This window comes from Calonectris borealis, unplaced genomic scaffold (genome assembly GCF_964195595.1).
Source record: "Calonectris borealis unplaced genomic scaffold, bCalBor7.hap1.2 HAP1_SCAFFOLD_75, whole genome shotgun sequence".
Lineage (NCBI taxonomy): Eukaryota > Metazoa > Chordata > Aves > Procellariiformes > Procellariidae > Calonectris > Calonectris borealis.
Genome location: NW_027441477.1, coordinates 337851 through 355116, shown reverse-complemented (window position 1 = coordinate 355116; position 17266 = coordinate 337851).

The window sequence follows — 17266 nt, the reverse complement described above, 5'->3', positions numbered from 1 at the left end:
GGCTCTCGTTTTCTTCCTCGGCATCTGGTTTTGTTCCTCGGGCTCTCGTTTTCTTCCTCGGCATCTGGTTTTGTTCCAAGAGCTCTAGTTTACTTCCTCCGGCTCTGGTTTTGTTCCTCGGGCTCTGGTTGTGTTCCTCGGGCTCTTTTTTTGTTTCTCGAGCTCTGGTTGTGTTCCTCGGGCTCTGGTTTTGTTCCTCGAGCTGTAGTTTTGTTCTTTGAGCTCTGGTTTTGTTCCTCGAGCTCTGGTTTTGTTCCTCAGGCCCTGGTTTTCTTCCTTGGGGTTTCGGTTTGTTCCTCGGGCTCTGGTTTTGTTCCTCGGGCTTTGGTTTTGTTCCTCGGACTCTCGTTTTCTTCCTCGGCATCTGGTTTTTTTCCTCAGGCTCTCGTTTTCTTCCTCGGCATCTGGATTTTTTCCAAGAGCTCTAGTTTATTTCCTCCAGCTCTGGTTTTGTTCCTCGGGCTCTGGTTTTGTTCCTCGGGCTCTGGTTTTGTTCCTCGAGCTCTAGTTTTGTTCTTCGAGCTCTGGTTTTGTTCCTCAAGCCCTGGTTTTGCTCCTCGAGTTCTGCTTCATTTTCACGGGCTCTGGTTTTTGTTCCTCGGGCTCTGGTTTTGTTCCTCGAGGGCTGGTTTTTTTCCTTGGGCTATGGTTTTCTTTCTTGGGCTCTGGCTTGGTTCCTCGGGTCCTGTTTTTTTTCCTTTAGCTCTATTTTTGTTCCTCGGGCTCTTGTTTTCTTTGTCGGGCTCTCGTTTTCTTCCTCTGGATCTGGTTTTGTTCCTCGAGCTCTGGTTTTGTTCCTCAAGCCCTGGTTTTCTTCCTCGAGGTTTCGTTTTGTTCCTCGGGCCCTCTTTTTTTTCCTCGGGCTCTGGTTTTGTTCCTCGGCCTCTGGTTTTGTTCCTCGAGGGCTGGTTTTTTTCCTCGGGCTCTGGTTTTGTTCCTCGGTTTCTGGTTTCGTTCCTTGGGCCCTGGTTTTATTCCACGGGCTCTGGTTTTCTTCCTATGGCCCTCGTGTTGTTCTTCAGGCCCTCCTTTTTGTCCTTGGGCTCTGGTTTTGTTCCTCGGGCTCTGGTTTTCTTCCTCCGGATCTGGTTTTGTTCCTTGGGCACTGGTTTTGTTCCTCGGGCTCTCCTTTTCTTCCATAGACTCTCGTTTTGTTCCTCGCGTTCTTGTTTTTTTCCTCAAGCTCTGGTTTTCTTCCTCAGGCTCAGGTTTTGTTGCTCGGGCTCTGGATTTCTTCCTCGAGCTCTCGTTTTCTTCTTCGAGCTCTGGTTTTGTACCTCGGTCTCTGGTTTTGTTCCTCAGGCCCTGGTTTTCTTCCTTGGGTTTCGTTTTGTTCCTTGGGCTCTGCTTTTGTTCCTCGGGCTTTGGTTTTGTTCCTCGGACTCTCGTTTTCTTCCTCGGCATGTGGTTTTGTTCCTCGGGCTCTCCTTTTCTTCCTCAGACTCTCGTTTTGTTCCTCGCGTTCTGGTTTTGTTCCTCGAGCTCTGGTTTTCTTCCTCAGGCTCTGGTTCTCTTCCTGAAGCTCTGCATTAGCTGCTCACGCTCTGTTTTGTTCCTCGGGCTCTGGTTTTGTTCCTCGGGCTCTGGTTTTGTTCCTCGAGCTCTAGTTTTGTTCTTCGAGCTCTGGTTGTGTTCCTCGGGCTCTGGTTTTGTTCCTCAAGCTCTACTTTTGTTCTTCGAACTCTGGTTTTGTTCCTCAAGCCCTGGTTTTCTTCCTCGGGGTTCTGTTTATGTTCCTCGGGCCCTTTTATTTTTCTTCGGGCTCTGTTTTGTTTCTCAGCCTCTGGTTTTGTCCCTCGAGGGCTGGTTTTGTTCCTCGGGCTCTGGTTTCATTCCTTGGGCCCTAGTTTTATTCCACGGGTTCTGGTTTTCTTCCTATGGCCCTCGTGTTGTTCTTCAGGCCCTCATTTTTGTCCTTGGGCTCTGGTTTTGTTCCTCGGGCTCTCCTTTTCTTCCTCAGACTCTCGTTTTGTTCCTCGCGTTCTGGTTTTGTTCCTCGAGCTCTGGTTTTCTTCCTCAGGCTCAGGTTTTGTTGCTCGGGCTCTGGATTTCTTCCTCGAGCTCTCGTTTTCTTCTTCGAACTCTGGTTTTGTACCTCGGTCTCTGGTTTTGTTCCTCAGGCCCTGGATTTCTTCCTTGGGGTTTCGGTTTGTTCCTCGGTCTCTGGTTTTCTTCCTCGGGCTTTGGTTTTGTTCCTCGGACTCTCGTTTTCTTCCTCGGGCTCTCGTTTTCTTCCTCGGCATCTGGTTTTGTTCCTCGGGCTCTCGTTTTCTTCCTCGGCATCTGGTTTTCTTCCAAGAGCTCTAGTTTACTTCCTCCGGCTCTGGTTTTGTTCCTCGAGCTCTGGTTGTGTTCCTCGGGCTCTGGTTTTGTTCCTCGAGCTCTAGTTTTGCTCTTCGAGCTCTGGTTTTGTTCCTCAAGCCCTGGTTTTCTTCCTCGGGGTTCCGTTTATGTTCCTCGGGCCCTGTTTTTTTTCCTCGGGCTCTGTTTTGTTCCTCGGCCTCTGGTTTTGTTCCTCGAGGGCTGGTTTTGTTCCTCGGGCTCTGGTTTCATTCCTTGGGCCCTAGTTTTATTCCACGGGTTCTGGTTTTCTTCCTATGGCCCTCGTGTTGTTCTTCAGGCCCTCCTTTTTGTCCATGGGATCTGGTTTTGTTCCTTAGGCACTGGTTTTGTTCCTCGGGCTCTCCTTTTCTTCCTCAGACTCTCGTTTTGTTCCTCGCGTTCTGGTTTTGTTCCTCGAGCTCTGGTTTTCTTCCTCAGGCTCTGGTTTTCTTGCTCGGGCTCTGGATTTCTTCCTCGAGCTCTCGTTTTCTTCTTCGGGCCCTAGGTTTGTTCCTCGGGCTCTGTTTTTGTTCCTCGGGCTCTGGTTGTGTTCCTCGGGCTCTGGTTTTGTTCCTCGGGCTTTGGTTTTGTTCCTCGGACTCTCGTTTTCTTCCTCGGGCTCTCGTTTTCTTCCTCGGCATCTGGTTTTTTTCCTCGGGCTCTCGTTTTCTTCCTCGGCATCTGGTTTTCTTCCAAGAGCTCTAGTTTACTTCCTCCGGCTCTGGTTTTGTTCCTCGGGCTCTGGTTGTGTTCCTCGGGCTCTTTTTTTGTTCCTCGAGCTCTGGTTGTGTTCCTCGGGCTCTGGTTTTGTTCCTCGAGCTCTAGTTTTGCTCTTCGAGCTCTGGTTTTGTTCCTCAAGCCCTGGTTTTGTTCCTCAGGCCCTGGTTTTCTTCCTTGGGGTTTCGGTGTGTTCCTCGGGCTCTGGTTTTGTTCCTCGGGCTTTGGTTTTGTTCCTCGGACTCTCGTTTTCTTCCTCGGCATCTGGTTTTTTTCCTCAGGCTCTCGTTTTCTTCCTCGGCATCTGGATTTTTTCCAAGAGCTCTAGTTTATTTCCTCCAGCTCTGGTTTTGTTCCTCCGGCTCTGGTTTTGTTCCTCAGGCTCTGGTTCTCTTCCTGAAGCTCTGCATTAGCTGCTCGTGCTCTCTTTTGTTTCTCGGGCTCTGGTTTTGTTCCTCGGGCTCTGGTTTTGTTCCTCGAGCTCTAGTTTTGTTCTTCGAGCTCTGGTTTTGTTCCTCAAGCCCTGGTTTTGCTCCTCGAGTTCTGCTTCATTTCCACGGGCTCTGGTTTTTGTTCCTCGGGCTCTGGTTTTGTTCCTCGAGGGCTGGTTTTTTTCCTTGGGCTATGGTTTTCTTTCTTGGGCTCTGGCTTGGTTCCTCGGGTCCTGTTTTTTTTCCTTTAGCTCTATTTTTGTTCCTCGGGCTCTTGTTTACTTTCTCGGGCTCTCGTTTTCTTCCTCTGGATCTGGTTTTGTTCCTCGAGCTCTGGTTTTGTTCCTCAAGCCCTGGTTTTCTTCCTCGGGGTTTCGCTTTCTTCCTCGGGCCCTCTTTTTTTTCCTCGGGCTCTGGTTTTGTTCCTCGAGGGCTGGTTTTTTTCCTCGGGCTCTGGTTTAGTTCCTCGGTTTCTGGTTTTGTTCCTTGGGCCCTGGTTTTATTCCACGGGCTCTGGTTTTCTTCCTATGGCCCTCGTGTTGTTCTTCAGGCCCTCCTTTTTGTCCTTGGGCTCTGGTTTTGTTCCTCGAGCTCTGGTTTTCTTCCTCAGGCTCAGGTTTTGTTGCTCGGGCTCTGGATTTCTTCCTCGAGCTCTCGTTTTCTTCTTCGAGCTCTGGTTTTGTACCTCGGTCTCTGGTTTTGTTCCTCAGGCCCTGGTTTTCTTCCTTGGGGTTTCGGTTTGTTCCTCGGGCTTTGGTTTTGTTCCTTGGACTCTCGTTTTCTTCCTCGGCATGTGGTTTTGTTCCTCGGGCTCTCCTTTTCTTCCTCGTCATCTGGTTTTGTTCCAAGAGCTCTAGTTTACTTCCTCGGGCTCTGGTTTTGTTCCTCGGGCTCTGGTTGTGTTCCTCGGGCTCTTTTTTTGTTCCTCGAGCTCTGGTTGTGTTCCTCGGGCTCTGGTTTTGTTCCTCGAGCTCTAGTTTTGCTCTTCGAGCTCTGGTTTTGTTCCTCAAGCCCTGGTTTTCTTCCTCGGGGTTCCGTTTATGTTCCTCGGGCCCTGTTTTTTTTCCTCGGGCTCTGTTTTGTTCCTCGGCCTCTGGTTTTGTTCCTCGAGGGCTGGTTTTGTTCCTCGGGCTCTGGTTTCATTCCTTGGGCCCTAGTTTTATTCCACGGGTTCTGGTTTTCTTCCTATGGCCCTCGTGTTGTTCTTCAGGCCCTCCTTTTTGTCCTTGGGCTCTGGTTTTGTTCCTCGGGCTCTCCTTTTCTTCCTCAGACTCTCGTTTTGTTCCTCGCGTTCTGGTTTTGTTCCTCGAGCTCTGGTTTTCTTCCTCAGGCTCTGGTTCTCTTCCTGAAGCTCTGCATTAGCTGCTCACGCTCTGTTTTGTTCCTCGGGCTCTGGTTTTGTTCCTCGGGCTCTGGTTTTGTTCCTCGAGCTCTAGTTTTGTTCTTCGAGCTCTGGTTGTGTTCCTCGGGCTCTGGTTTTGTTCCTCAAGCTCTACTTTTGTTCTTCGAACTCTGGTTTTGTTCCTCAAGCCCTGGTTTTCTTCCTCGGGGTTCTGTTTATGTTCCTCGGGCCCTGTTTTTTTTCTTCGGGCTCTGTTTTGTTTCTCGGCCTCTGGTTTTGTCCCTCGAGGGCTGGTTTTGTTCCTCGGGCTCTGGTTTCATTCCTTGGGCCCTAGTTTTATTCCACGGGTTCTGGTTTTCTTCCTATGGCCCTCGTGTTGTTCTTCAGGCCCTCCTTTTTGTCCATGGGATCTGGTTTTGTTCCTTGGGCACTGGTTTTGTTCCTCGGGCTCTCCTTTTCTTCCTCAGACTCTCGTTTTGTTCCTCGTGTTCTCGTTTTTTTCCTCGAGCTCTGGTTTTCTTCCTCAGGCTCAGGTTTTGTTGCTCGGGCTCTGGATTTCTTCCTCGAGCTCTCGTTTTCTTCTTCGAGCTCTGGTTTTGTACCTCGGTCTCTGGTTTGGTTCCTCAGGCCCTGGATTTCTTCCTTGGGGTTTCGGTTTGTTCCTCGGGCTCTGGTTTTCTTCCTCGGGCTTTGGTTTTGTTCCTCGGACTCTCGTTTTCTTCCTCGGGCTCTCGTTTTCTTCCTCGGCATCTGGTTTTTTTCCTCGGGCTCTCGTTTTCTTCCTCGGCATCTGGTTTTCTTCCAAGAGCTCTAGTTTACTTCCTCCGGCTCTGGTTTTGTTCCTCGGGCTCTGGTTGTGTTCCTCGGGCTCTTTTTTTGCTCTTCGAGCTCTGGTTTTGTTCCTCAAGCCCTGGTTTTCTTCCTCGGGGTTCCGTTTATGTTCCTCGGGCCCTGTTTTTTTTCCTCGGGCTCTGTTTTGTTCCTCGGCCTCTGGTTTTGTTCCTCGAGGGCTGGTTTTGTTCCTCGGGCTCTGGTTTCATTCCTTGGGCCCTAGTTTTATTCCACGGGTTCTGGTTTTCTTCCTATGGCCCTCGTGTTGTTCTTCAGGCCCTCCTTTTTGTCCTTGGGCTCTGGTTTTGTTCCTCGGGCACTGGTTTTCTTCCTCCGGATCTGGTTTTGTTCCTCGGGCTCTCCTTTTCTTCCTCAGACTCTCGTTTTGTTCCTCGCGTTCTGGTTTTGTTCCTCGAGCTCTGGTTTTCTTCCTCAGGCTCAGGTTTTGTTGCTCGGGCTCTGGATTTCTTCCTCGAGCTCTCGTTTTCTTCTTCGGGCCCTAGTTTTGTTCCTCGGGCTCTGTTTTTGTTCCTCGGGCTCTGGTTGTGTTCCTCGGGCTCTGGTTTTATTCCTCGAGCTCTAGTTTTGTTCTTTGAGCTCTAGTTTTGTTCCTCGAGCTCTGGTTTTGTTCCTCAGGCCCTGGTTTTCTTCCTTGGGGTTTCGGTTTGTTCCTCGGGCTCTGGTTTTGTTCCTCGGGCTTTGGTTTTGTTCCTCGGACTCTCGTTTTCTTCCTCGGGCTCTCGTTTTCTTCCTCGGCATCTGGTTTTGTTCCAAGAGCTCTAGTTTACTTCCTCCGGCTCTGGTTTTGTTCCTCGGGCTCTGGTTGTGTTCCTCGGGCTCTTTTTTTGTTCCTCGGGCTCTGGTTTTGTTCCTCGGGCTTTGGTTTTGTTCCTCGGACTCTCGTTTTCTTCCTCGGCATCTGGTTTTTTTCCTCAGGCTCTCGTTTTCTTCCTCGGCATCTGGATTTTTTCCAAGAGCTCTAGTTTATTTCCTCCAGCTCTGGTTTTGTTCCTCCGGCTCTGGTTTTGTTCCTAAGGCTCTGGTTCTCTTCCTGAAGCTCTGCATTAGCTGCTCGTGCTCTCTTTTGTTCCTCGGGCTCTGGTTTTGTTCCTCGGACTCTCGTTTTCTTCCTCGGCATGTGGTTTTGTTCCTCGGGCTCTCCTTTTCTTCCTCGTCATCTGGTTTTGTTCCAAGAGCTCTAGTTTACTTCCTCCGGCTCTGGTTTTGTTCCTCGGGCTCTGGTTGTGTTCCTCGGCCTCTTTTTTTGTTCCTCGAGCTCTGGTTGTGTTGCTCGGGCTCTGGTTTTGTTCCTCGAGCTCTAGTTTTGCTCTTCGAGCTCTGGTTTTGTTCCTCAAGCCCTTGTTTTCTTCCTCGGGGTTCCGTTTATGTTCCTCGGGCCCTGTTTTATTTCCTCTGGCTCTGTTTTGTTCCTCAGCCTCTGGTTTTGTTCCTCGAGGGCTGGTTTTGTTCCTCGGGCTCTGGTTTCATTCCTTGGGCCCTAGTTTTATTCCACGGGTTCTGGTTTTCTTCCTATGGCCCTCGTGTTGTTCTTCAGGCCCTCCTTTTTGTCCTTGGGCTCTGGTTTTGTTCCTCGGGCTCTGGTTTTCTTCCTCCGGATCTGGTTTTGTTCCTCGGGCTCTCCTTTTCTTCCTCTGACTCTCGTTTTGTTCCTCGCGTTCTGGTTTTGTTCCTCGAGCTCTGGTTTTCTTCCTCAGGCTCAGGTTTTGTTGCTCGGGCTCTGGATTTCTTCCTCGAGCTCTCATTTTCTTCTTCGGGCCCTAGTTTTGTTCCTCGGGCTCTGTTTTTGTTCCTCGGGCTCTGGTTGTGTTCCTCGGGCTCTGGTTTTATTCCTCGAGCTCTAGTTTTGTTCTTTGAGCTCTAGTTTTGTTCCTCGAGCTCTGGTTTTGTTCCTCAGGCCCTGGTTTTCTTCCTTGGGGTTTCGGTTTGTTCCTCGGGCTCTGGTTTTGTTCCTCGGGCTTTGGTTTTGTTCCTCGGACTCTCGTTTTCTTCCTCGGGCTCTCGTTTTCTTCCTCGGCATCTGGTTTTGTTCCTCGGGCTCTCGTTTTCTTCCTCGGCATCTGGTTTTGTTCCAAGAGCTCTAGTTTACTTCCTCCGGCTCTGGTTTTGTTCCTCGGGCTCTGGTTGTGTTCCTCGGGCTCTTTTTTTGTTTCTCGAGCTCTGGTTGTGTTCCTCGGGCTCTGGTTTTGTTCCTCGAGCTCTAGTTTTGTTCTTTGAGCTCTGGTTTTGTTCCTCGAGCTCTGGTTTTGTTCCTCAGGCCCTGGTTTTCTTCCTTGGGGTTTCGGTGTGTTCCTCGGGCTCTGGTTTTGTTCCTCGGGCTTTGGTTTTGTTCCTCGGACTCTCGTTTTCTTCCTCGGCATCTGGTTTTTTTCCTCAGGCTCTCGTTTTCTTCCTCGGCATCTGGATTTTTTCCAAGAGCTCTAGTTTATTTCCTCCAGCTCTGGTTTTGTTCCTCCGGCTCTGGTTTTGTTCCTCAGGCTCTGGTTCTCTTCCTGAAGCTCTGCATTAGCTGCTCGTGCTCTCTTTTGTTCCTCGGGCTCTGGTTTTGTTCCTCGGGCTCTGGTTTTGTTCCTCGAGCTCTAGTTTTGTTCTTCGAGCTCTGGTTTTGTTCCTCAAGCCCTGGTTTTGCTCCTCGAGTTCTGCTTCATTTCCACGGGCTCTGGTTTTTGTTCCTCGGGCTCTGGTTTTGTTCCTCGAGGGCTGGTTTTTTTCCTTGGGCTATGGTTTTCTTTCTTGGGCTCTGGCTTGGTTCCTCGGGTCCTGTTTTTTTTCCTTTAGCTCTATTTTTGTTCCTCGGGCTGTTGTTTTCTTTCTCGGGCTCTCGTTTTCTTCCTCTGGATCTGGTTTTGTTCCTCGAGCTCTGGTTTTGTTCCTCAAGCCCTGGTTTTCTTCCTCGGGGTTTCGTTTTGTTCCTCGGGCCCTCTTTTTTTTCCTCGGGCTCTGGTTTTGTTCCTCGAGGGCTGGTTTTTTTCCTCGGGCTCTGGTTTAGTTCCTCGGTTTCTGGTTTCGTTCCTTGGGCCCTGGTTTTATTCCACGGGCTCTGGTTTTCTTCCTATGGCCCTCGTGTTGTTCTTCAGGCCCTCCTTTTTGTCCTTGGGCTCTGGTTTTGTTCCTCGAGCTCTGGTTTTCTTCCTCAGGCTCAGGTTTTGTTGCTCGGGCTCTGGATTTCTTCCTCGAGCTCTCGTTTTCTTCTTCGAGCTCTGGTTTTGTACCTCGGTCTCTGGTTTTGTTCCTCAGGCCCTGGTTTTCTTCCTTGGGGTTTCGGTTTGTTCCTCGGGCTTTGGTTTTGTTCCTCGGACTCTCATTTTCTTCCTCGGCATGTGGTTTTGTTCCTCGGGCTCTCCTTTTCTTCCTCGTCATCTGGTTTTGTTCCAAGAGCTCTAGTTTACTTCCTCCGGCTCTGGTTTTGTTCCTCGGGCTCTGGTTGTGTTCCTCGGGCTCTTTTTTTGTTCCTCGAGCTCTGGTTGTGTTCCTCGGGCTCTGGTTTTGTTCCTCGAGCTCTACTTTTGCTCTTCGAGCTCTGGTTTTGTTCCTCAAGCCTTGGTTTTCTTCCTCGGGGTTCCGTTTATGTTCCTCGGGCCCTGTTTTTTTTCCTCGGGCTCTGTTTTGTTCCTCGGCCTCTGGTTTTGTTCCTCGAGGGCTGGTTTTGTTCCTCGGGCTCTGGTTTCATTCCTTGGGCCCTAGTTTTATTCCACGGGTTCTGGTTTTCTTCCTATGGCCCTCGTGTTGTTCTTCAGGCCCTCCTTTTTGTCCTTGGGCTCTGGTTTTGTTCCTCGGGCTCTCCTTTTCTTCCTCAGACTCTCGTTTTGTTCCTCGCGTTCTGGTTTTGTTCCTCGAGCTCTGGTTTTCTTCCTCAGGCTCTGGCTCTCTTCCTGAAGCTCTGCATTAGCTGCTCACGCTCTGTTTTGTTCCTCGGGCTCTGGTTTTGTTCCTCGGGCTCTGGTTTTGTTCCTCGAGCTCTAGTTTTGTTCTTCGAGCTCTGGTTGTGTTCCTCGGGCTCTGGTTTTGTTCCTCAAGCTCTACTTTTGTTCTTCGAACTCTGGTTTTGTTCCTCAAGCCCTGGTTTTCTTCCTCGGGGTTCTGTTTATGTTCCTCGGGCCCTTTTTTTTTTCCTCGGGCTCTGTTTTGTTCCTCGGCCTCTGGTTTTGTCCCTCGAGGGCTGGTTTTGTTCCTCGGGCTCTGGTTTCATTCCTTGGGCCCTAGTTTTATTCCACGGGTTCTGGTTTTCTTCCTATGGCCCTCGTGTTGTTCTTCAGGCCCTCCTTTTTGTCCTTGGGCTCTGGTTTTGTTCCTCGGGCACTGGTTTTCTTCCTCTGGATCTGGTTTTGTTCCTCGGGCTCTCCTTTTCTTCCTCAGACTCTCGTTTTGTTCCTCGCGTTCTGGTTTTTTTCCTCGAGCTCTGGTTTTCTTCCTCAGGCTCAGGTTTTGTTGCTCGGGCTCTGGATTTCTTCCTCGAGCTCTCATTTTCTTCTTCGGGCCCTAGTTTTGTTCCTCGGGCTCTGTTTTTGTTCCTCGGGCTCTGGTTGTGTTCCTCGGGCTCTGGTTTTATTCCTCGAGCTCTAGTTTTGTTCTTTGAGCTCTAGTTTTGTTCCTCGAGCTCTGGTTTTGTTCCTCAGGCCCTGGTTTTCTTCCTTGGGGTTTCGGTGTGTTCCTCGGGCTCTGGTTTTGTTCCTCGGGCTTTGGTTTTGTTCCTCGGACTCTCGTTTTCTTCCTCGGGCTCTCGTTTTCTTCCTCGGCATCTGGTTTTGTTCCTCGGGCTCTCGTTTTCTTCCTCGGCATCTGGTTTTGTTCCAAGAGCTCTAGTTTACTTCCTCCGGCTCTGGTTTTGTTCCTCGGGCTCTGGTTGTGTTCCTCGGGCTCTTTTTTTGTTTCTCGAGCTCTGGTTGTGTTCCTCGGGCTCTGGTTTTGTTCCTCGAGCTGTAGTTTTGTTCTTTGAGCTCTGGTTTTGTTCCTCGAGCTCTGGTTTTGTTCCTCAGGCCCTGGTTTTCTTCCTTGGGGTTTCGGTTTGTTCCTCGGGCTCTGGTTTTGTTCCTCGGGCTTTGGTTTTGTTCCTCGGACTCTCGTTTTCTTCCTCGGCATCTGGTTTTTTTCCTCAGGCTCTCGTTTTCTTCCTCGGCATCTGGATTTTTTCCAAGAGCTCTAGTTTATTTCCTCCAGCTCTGGTTTTGTTCCTCGGGCTCTGGTTTTGTTCCTCGGGCTCTGGTTTTGTTCCTCGAGCTCTAGTTTTGTTCTTCGAGCTCTGGTTTTGTTCCTCAAGCCCTGGTTTTGCTCCTCGAGTTCTGCTTCATTTTCACGGGCTCTGGTTTTTGTTCCTCGGGCTCTGGTTTTGTTCCTCGAGGGCTGGTTTTTTTCCTTGGGCTATGGTTTTCTTTCTTGGGCTCTGGCTTGGTTCCTCGGGTCCTGTTTTTTTTCCTTTAGCTCTATTTTTGTTCCTCGGGCTCTTGTTTTCTTTGTCGGGCTCTCGTTTTCTTCCTCTGGATCTGGTTTTGTTCCTCGAGCTCTGGTTTTGTTCCTCAAGCCCTGGTTTTCTTCCTCGAGGTTTCGTTTTGTTCCTCGGGCCCTCTTTTTTTTCCTCGGGCTCTGGTTTTGTTCCTCGGCCTCTGGTTTTGTTCCTCGAGGGCTGGTTTTTTTCCTCGGGCTCTGGTTTTGTTCCTCGGTTTCTGGTTTCGTTCCTTGGGCCCTGGTTTTATTCCACGGGCTCTGGTTTTCTTCCTATGGCCCTCGTGTTGTTCTTCAGGCCCTCCTTTTTGTCCTTGGGCTCTGGTTTTGTTCCTCGGGCTCTGGTTTTCTTCCTCCGGATCTGGTTTTGTTCCTTGGGCACTGGTTTTGTTCCTCGGGCTCTCCTTTTCTTCCATAGACTCTCGTTTTGTTCCTCGCGTTCTTGTTTTTTTCCTCAAGCTCTGGTTTTCTTCCTCAGGCTCAGGTTTTGTTGCTCGGGCTCTGGATTTCTTCCTCGAGCTCTCGTTTTCTTCTTCGAGCTCTGGTTTTGTACCTCGGTCTCTGGTTTTGTTCCTCAGGCCCTGGTTTTCTTCCTTGGGTTTCGTTTTGTTCCTTGGGCTCTGCTTTTGTTCCTCGGGCTTTGGTTTTGTTCCTCGGACTCTCGTTTTCTTCCTCGGCATGTGGTTTTGTTCCTCGGGCTCTCCTTTTCTTCCTCAGACTCTCGTTTTGTTCCTCGCGTTCTGGTTTTGTTCCTCGAGCTCTGGTTTTCTTCCTCAGGCTCTGGTTCTCTTCCTGAAGCTCTGCATTAGCTGCTCACGCTCTGTTTTGTTCCTCGGGCTCTGGTTTTGTTCCTCGGGCTCTGGTTTTGTTCCTCGAGCTCTAGTTTTGTTCTTCGAGCTCTGGTTGTGTTCCTCGGGCTCTGGTTTTGTTCCTCAAGCTCTACTTTTGTTCTTCGAACTCTGGTTTTGTTCCTCAAGCCCTGGTTTTCTTCCTCGGGGTTCTGTTTATGTTCCTCGGGCCCTTTTTTTTTTCTTCGGGCTCTGTTTTGTTTCTCAGCCTCTGGTTTTGTCCCTCGAGGGCTGGTTTTGTTCCTCGGGCTCTGGTTTCATTCCTTGGGCCCTAGTTTTATTCCACGGGTTCTGGTTTTCTTCCTATGGCCCTCGTGTTGTTCTTCAGGCCCTCATTTTTGTCCTTGGGCTCTGGTTTTGTTCCTCGGGCTCTCCTTTTCTTCCTCAGACTCTCGTTTTGTTCCTCGCGTTCTGGTTTTGTTCCTCGAGCTCTGGTTTTCTTCCTCAGGCTCAGGTTTTGTTGCTCGGGCTCTGGATTTCTTCCTCGAGCTCTCGTTTTCTTCTTCGAACTCTGGTTTTGTACCTCGGTCTCTGGTTTTGTTCCTCAGGCCCTGGATTTCTTCCTTGGGGTTTCGGTTTGTTCCTCGGTCTCTGGTTTTCTTCCTCGGGCTTTGGTTTTGTTCCTCGGACTCTCGTTTTCTTCCTCGGGCTCTCGTTTTCTTCCTCGGCATCTGGTTTTGTTCCTCGGGCTCTCGTTTTCTTCCTCGGCATCTGGTTTTCTTCCAAGAGCTCTAGTTTACTTCCTCCGGCTCTGGTTTTGTTCCTCGAGCTCTGGTTGTGTTCCTCGGGCTCTGGTTTTGTTCCTCGAGCTCTAGTTTTGCTCTTCGAGCTCTGGTTTTGTTCCTCAAGCCCTGGTTTTCTTCCTCGGGGTTCCGTTTATGTTCCTCGGGCCCTGTTTTATTTCCTCTGGCTCTGTTTTGTTCCTCGGCCTCTGGTTTTGTTCCTCGAGGGCTGGTTTTGTTCCTCGGGCTCTGGTTTCATTCCTTGGGCCCTAGTTTTATTCCACGGGTTCTGGTTTTCTTCCTATGGCCCTCGTGTTGTTCTTCAGGCCCTCCTTTTTGTCCTTGGGCTCTGGTTTTGTTCCTCGGGCACTGGTTTTCTTCCTCCGGATCTGGTTTTGTTCCTCGGGCTCTCCTTTTCTTCCTCAGACTCTCGTTTTGTTCCTCGCGTTCTGGTTTTTTTCCTCGAGCTCTGGTTTTCTTCCTCAGGCTCAGGTTTTGTTGCTCGGGCTCTGGATTTCTTCCTCGAGCTCTCATTTTCTTCTTCGGGCCCTAGTTTTGTTCCTCGGGCTCTTTTTTTGTTTCTCGAGCTCTGGTTGTGTTCCTCGGGCTCTGGTTTTGTTCCTCGAGCTCTAGTTTTGTTCTTTGAGCTCTGGTTTTGTTCCTCGAGCTCTGGTTTTGTTCCTCAGGCCCTGGTTTTCTTCCTTGGGGTTTCGGTTTGTTCCTCGGGCTCTGGTTTTGTTCCTCGGGCTTTGGTTTTGTTCCTCGGACTCTCGTTTTCTTCCTTGGGCTCTCGTTTTCTTCCTCGGCATCTGGTTTTGTTCCTCGGGCTCTCGTTTTCTTCCTCGGCATCTGGTTTTGTTCCAAGAGCTCTAGTTTACTTCCTCCGGCTCTGGTTTTGTTCCTCGGGCTCTGGTTGTGTTCCTCGGGCTCTTTTTTTGTTTCTCGAGCTCTGGTTGTGTTCCTCGGGCTCTGGTTTTGTTCCTCGAGCTCTAGTTTTGTTCTTTGAGCTCTGGTTTTGTTCCTCGAGCTCTGGTTTTGTTCCTCAGGCCCTGGTTTTCTTCCTTGGGGTTTCGGTTTGTTCCTCGGGCTCTGGTTTTGTTCCTCGGGCTTTGGTTTTGTTCCTCGGACTCTCGTTTTCTTCCTCGGCATCTGGTTTTTTTCCTCAGGCTCTCGTTTTCTTCCTCGGCATCTGGATTTTTTCCAAGAGCTCTAGTTTATTTCCTCCAGCTCTGGTTTTGTTCCTCCGGCTCTGGTTTTGTTCCTCAGGCTCTGGTTCTCTTCCTGAAGCTCTGCATTAGCTGCTCGTGCTCTCTTTTGTTCCTCGGGCTCTGGTTTTGTTCCTCGGGCTCTGGTTTTGTTCCTCGAGCTCTAGTTTTGTTCTTCGAGCTCTGGTTTTGTTCCTCAAGCCCTGGTTTTGCTCCTCGAGTTCTGCTTCATTTTCACGGGCTCTGGTTTTTGTTCCTCGGGCTCTGGTTTTGTTCCTCGAGGGCTGGTTTTTTTCCTTGGGCTATGGTTTTCTTTCTTGGGCTCTGGCTTGGCTCCTTGGGTCGTGTTTTTTTTCCTTTAGCTCTATTTTTGTTCCTCGGGCTCTTGTTTTCTTTCTCGGGCTCTCGTTTTCTTCCTCTGGATCTGGTTTTGTTCCTCGAGCTCTGGTTTTGTTCCTCAAGCCCTGGTTTTCTTCCTCGGGGTTTCGTTTTGTTCCTCGGGCCCTCTTTTTTTTCCTCGGGCTCTGGTTTTGTTCCTCGGCCTCTGGTTTTGTTCCTCGAGGGCTGGTTTTTTTCCTCGGGCTCTGGTTTTGTTCCTCGGTTTCTGGTTTCGTTCCTTGGGCCCTGGTTTTATTCCATGGGCTCTGGTTTTCTTCCTATGGCCCTCGTGTTGTTCTTCAGGCCCTCCTTTTTGTCCTTGGGCTCTGGTTTTGTTCCTCGAGCTCTGGTTTTCTTCCTCAGGCTCAGGTTTTGTTGCTCGGGCTCTGGATTTCTTCCTCGAGCTCTCGTTTTCTTCTTCGAGCTCTGGTTTTGTACCTCGGTCTCTGGTTTTGTTCCTCAGGCCCTGGTTTTCTTCCTTGGGGTTTCGGTTTGTTCCTCGGGCTTTGGTTTTGTTCCTCGGACTCTCGTTTTCTTCCTCGGCATGTGGTTTTGTTCCTCGGGCTCTCCTTTTCTTCCTCGTCATCTGGTTTTGTTCCAAGAGCTCTAGTTTACTTCCTCCGGCTCTGGTTTTGTTCCTCGGGCTCTGGTTGTGTTCCGCGGGCTCTTTTTTTGTTCCTCGAGCTCTGGTTGTGTTCCTCGGGCTCTGGTTTTGTTCCTCGAGCTCTAGTTTTGCTCTTCGAGCTCTGGTTTTGTTCCTCAAGCCCTGGTTTTCTTCCTCGGGGTTCCGTTTATGTTCCTCGGGCCCTGTTTTTTTTCCTCGGGCTCTGTTTTGTTCCTCGGCCTCTGGTTTTGTTCCTCGAGGGCTGGTTTTGTTCCTCGGGCTCTGGTTTCATTCCTTGGGCCCTAGTTTTATTCCACGGGTTCTGGTTTTCTTCCTATGGCCCTCGTGTTGTTCTTCAGGCCCTCCTTTTTGTCCTTGGGCTCTGGTTTTGTTCCTCGGGCTCTCCTTTTCTTCCTCAGACTCTCGTTTTGTTCCTCGCGTTCTGGTTTTGTTCCTCGAGCTCTGGTTTTCTTCCTCAGGCTCTGGTTCTCTTCCTGAAGCTCTGCATTAGCTGCTCACGCTCTGTTTTGTTCCTCGGGCTCTGGTTTTGTTCCTCGGGCTCTGGTTTTGTTCCTCGAGCTCTAGTTTTGTTCTTCAAGCTCTGGTTGAGTTCCTCGGACTCTGGTTTTGTTCCTCAAGCTCTACTTTTGTTCTTCGAACTCTGGTTTTGTTCCTCAAGCCCTGGTTTTCTTCCTCGGGGTTCTGGTTATGTTCCTCGGGCCCTGTTTTTTTTCTTCGGGCTCTGTTTTGTTTCTCGGCCTCTGGTTTTGTCCCTCGAGGGCTGGTTTTGTTCCTCGGGCTCTGGTTTCATTCCTTGGGCCCTAGTTTTATTCCACGGGTTCTGGTTTTCTTCCTATGGCCCTCGTGTTGTTCTTCAGGCCCTCCTTTTTGTCCTTGGGATCTGGTTTTGTTCCTTGGGCACTGGTTTTGTTCCTCGGGCTCTCCTTTTCTTCCTCAGACTCTCGTTTTGTTCCTCGTGTTCTCGTTTTTTTCCTCGAGCTCTGGTTTTCTTCCTCAGGCTCAGGTTTTGTTGCTCGGGCTCTGGATTTCTTCCTCGAGCTCTCGTTTTCTTCTTCGAGCTCTGGTTTTGTACCTCGGTCTCTGGTTTTGTTCCTCAGGCCCTGGATTTCTTCCTTGGGGTTTCGGTTTGTTCCTCGGGCTCTGGTTTTCTTCCTCGGGCTTTGGTTTTGTTCCTCGGACTCTCGTTTTCTTCCTCGGGCTCTCGTTTTCTTCCTCGGCATCTGGTTTTTTTCCTCGGGCTCTCGTTTTCTTCCTCGGCATCTGGTTTTCTTCCAAGAGCTCTAGTTTACTTCCTCCGGCTCTGGTTTTGTTCCTCGGGCTCTGGTTGTGTTCCTCGGGCTCTTTTTTTGTTCCTCGAGCTCTGGTTGTGTTCCTCGGGCTCTGGTTTTGTTCCTCGAGCCCTGGTTTTCTTCCTCGGGGTTCCGTTTATGTTCCTCGGGCCCTGTTTTTTTTCCTCGGGCTCTGTTTTGTTCCTCGGCCTCTGGTTTTGTTCCTCGAGGGCTGGTTTTGTTCCTCGGGCTCTGGTTTCATTCCTTGGGCCCTAGTTTTATTCCACGGGTTCTGGTTTTCTTCCTATGGCCCTCGTGTTGTTCTTCAGGCCCTCCTTTTTGTCCTTGGGCTCTGGTTTTGTTCCTCGGGCTCTCCTTTTCTTCCTCAGACTCTCGTTTTGTTCCTCGCGTTCTGGTTTTGTTCCTCGAGCTCTGGTTTTCTTCCTCAGGCTCTGGTTCTCTTCCTGAAGCTCTGCATTAGCTGCTCACGCTCTGTTTTGTTCCTCGGGCTCTGGTTTTGTTCCTCGGGCTCTGGTTTTGTTCCTCGAGCTCTAGTTTTGTTCTTCAAGCTCTGGTTGAGTTCCTCGGGCTCTGGTTTTGTTCCTCAAGCTCTACTTTTGTTCTTCGAACTCTGGTTTTGTTCCTCAAGCCCTGGTTTTCTTCCTCGGGGTTCTGGTTATGTTCCTCGGGCCCTGTTTTTTTTCTTCGGGCTCTGTTTTGTTTCTCGGCCTCTGGTTTTGTCCCTCGAGGGCTGGTTTTGTTCCTCGGGCTCTGGTTTCATTCCTTGGGCCCTAGTTTTATTCCACGGGTTCTGGTTTTCTTCCTATGGCCCTCGTGTTGTTCTTCAGGCCCTCCTTTTTGTCCTTGGGATCTGGTTTTGTTCCTTGGGCACTGGTTTTGTTCCTCGGGCTCTCCTTTTCTTCCTCAGACTCTCGTTTTGTTCCTCGTGTTCTCGTTTTTTTCCTCGAGCTCTGGTTTTCTTCCTCAGGCTCAGGTTTTGTTGCTCGGGCTCTGGATTTCTTCCTCGAGCTCTCGTTTTCTTCTTCGAGCTCTGGTTTTGTACCTCGGTCTCTGGTTTTGTTCCTCAGGCCCTGGATTTCTTCCTTGGGGTTTCGGTTTG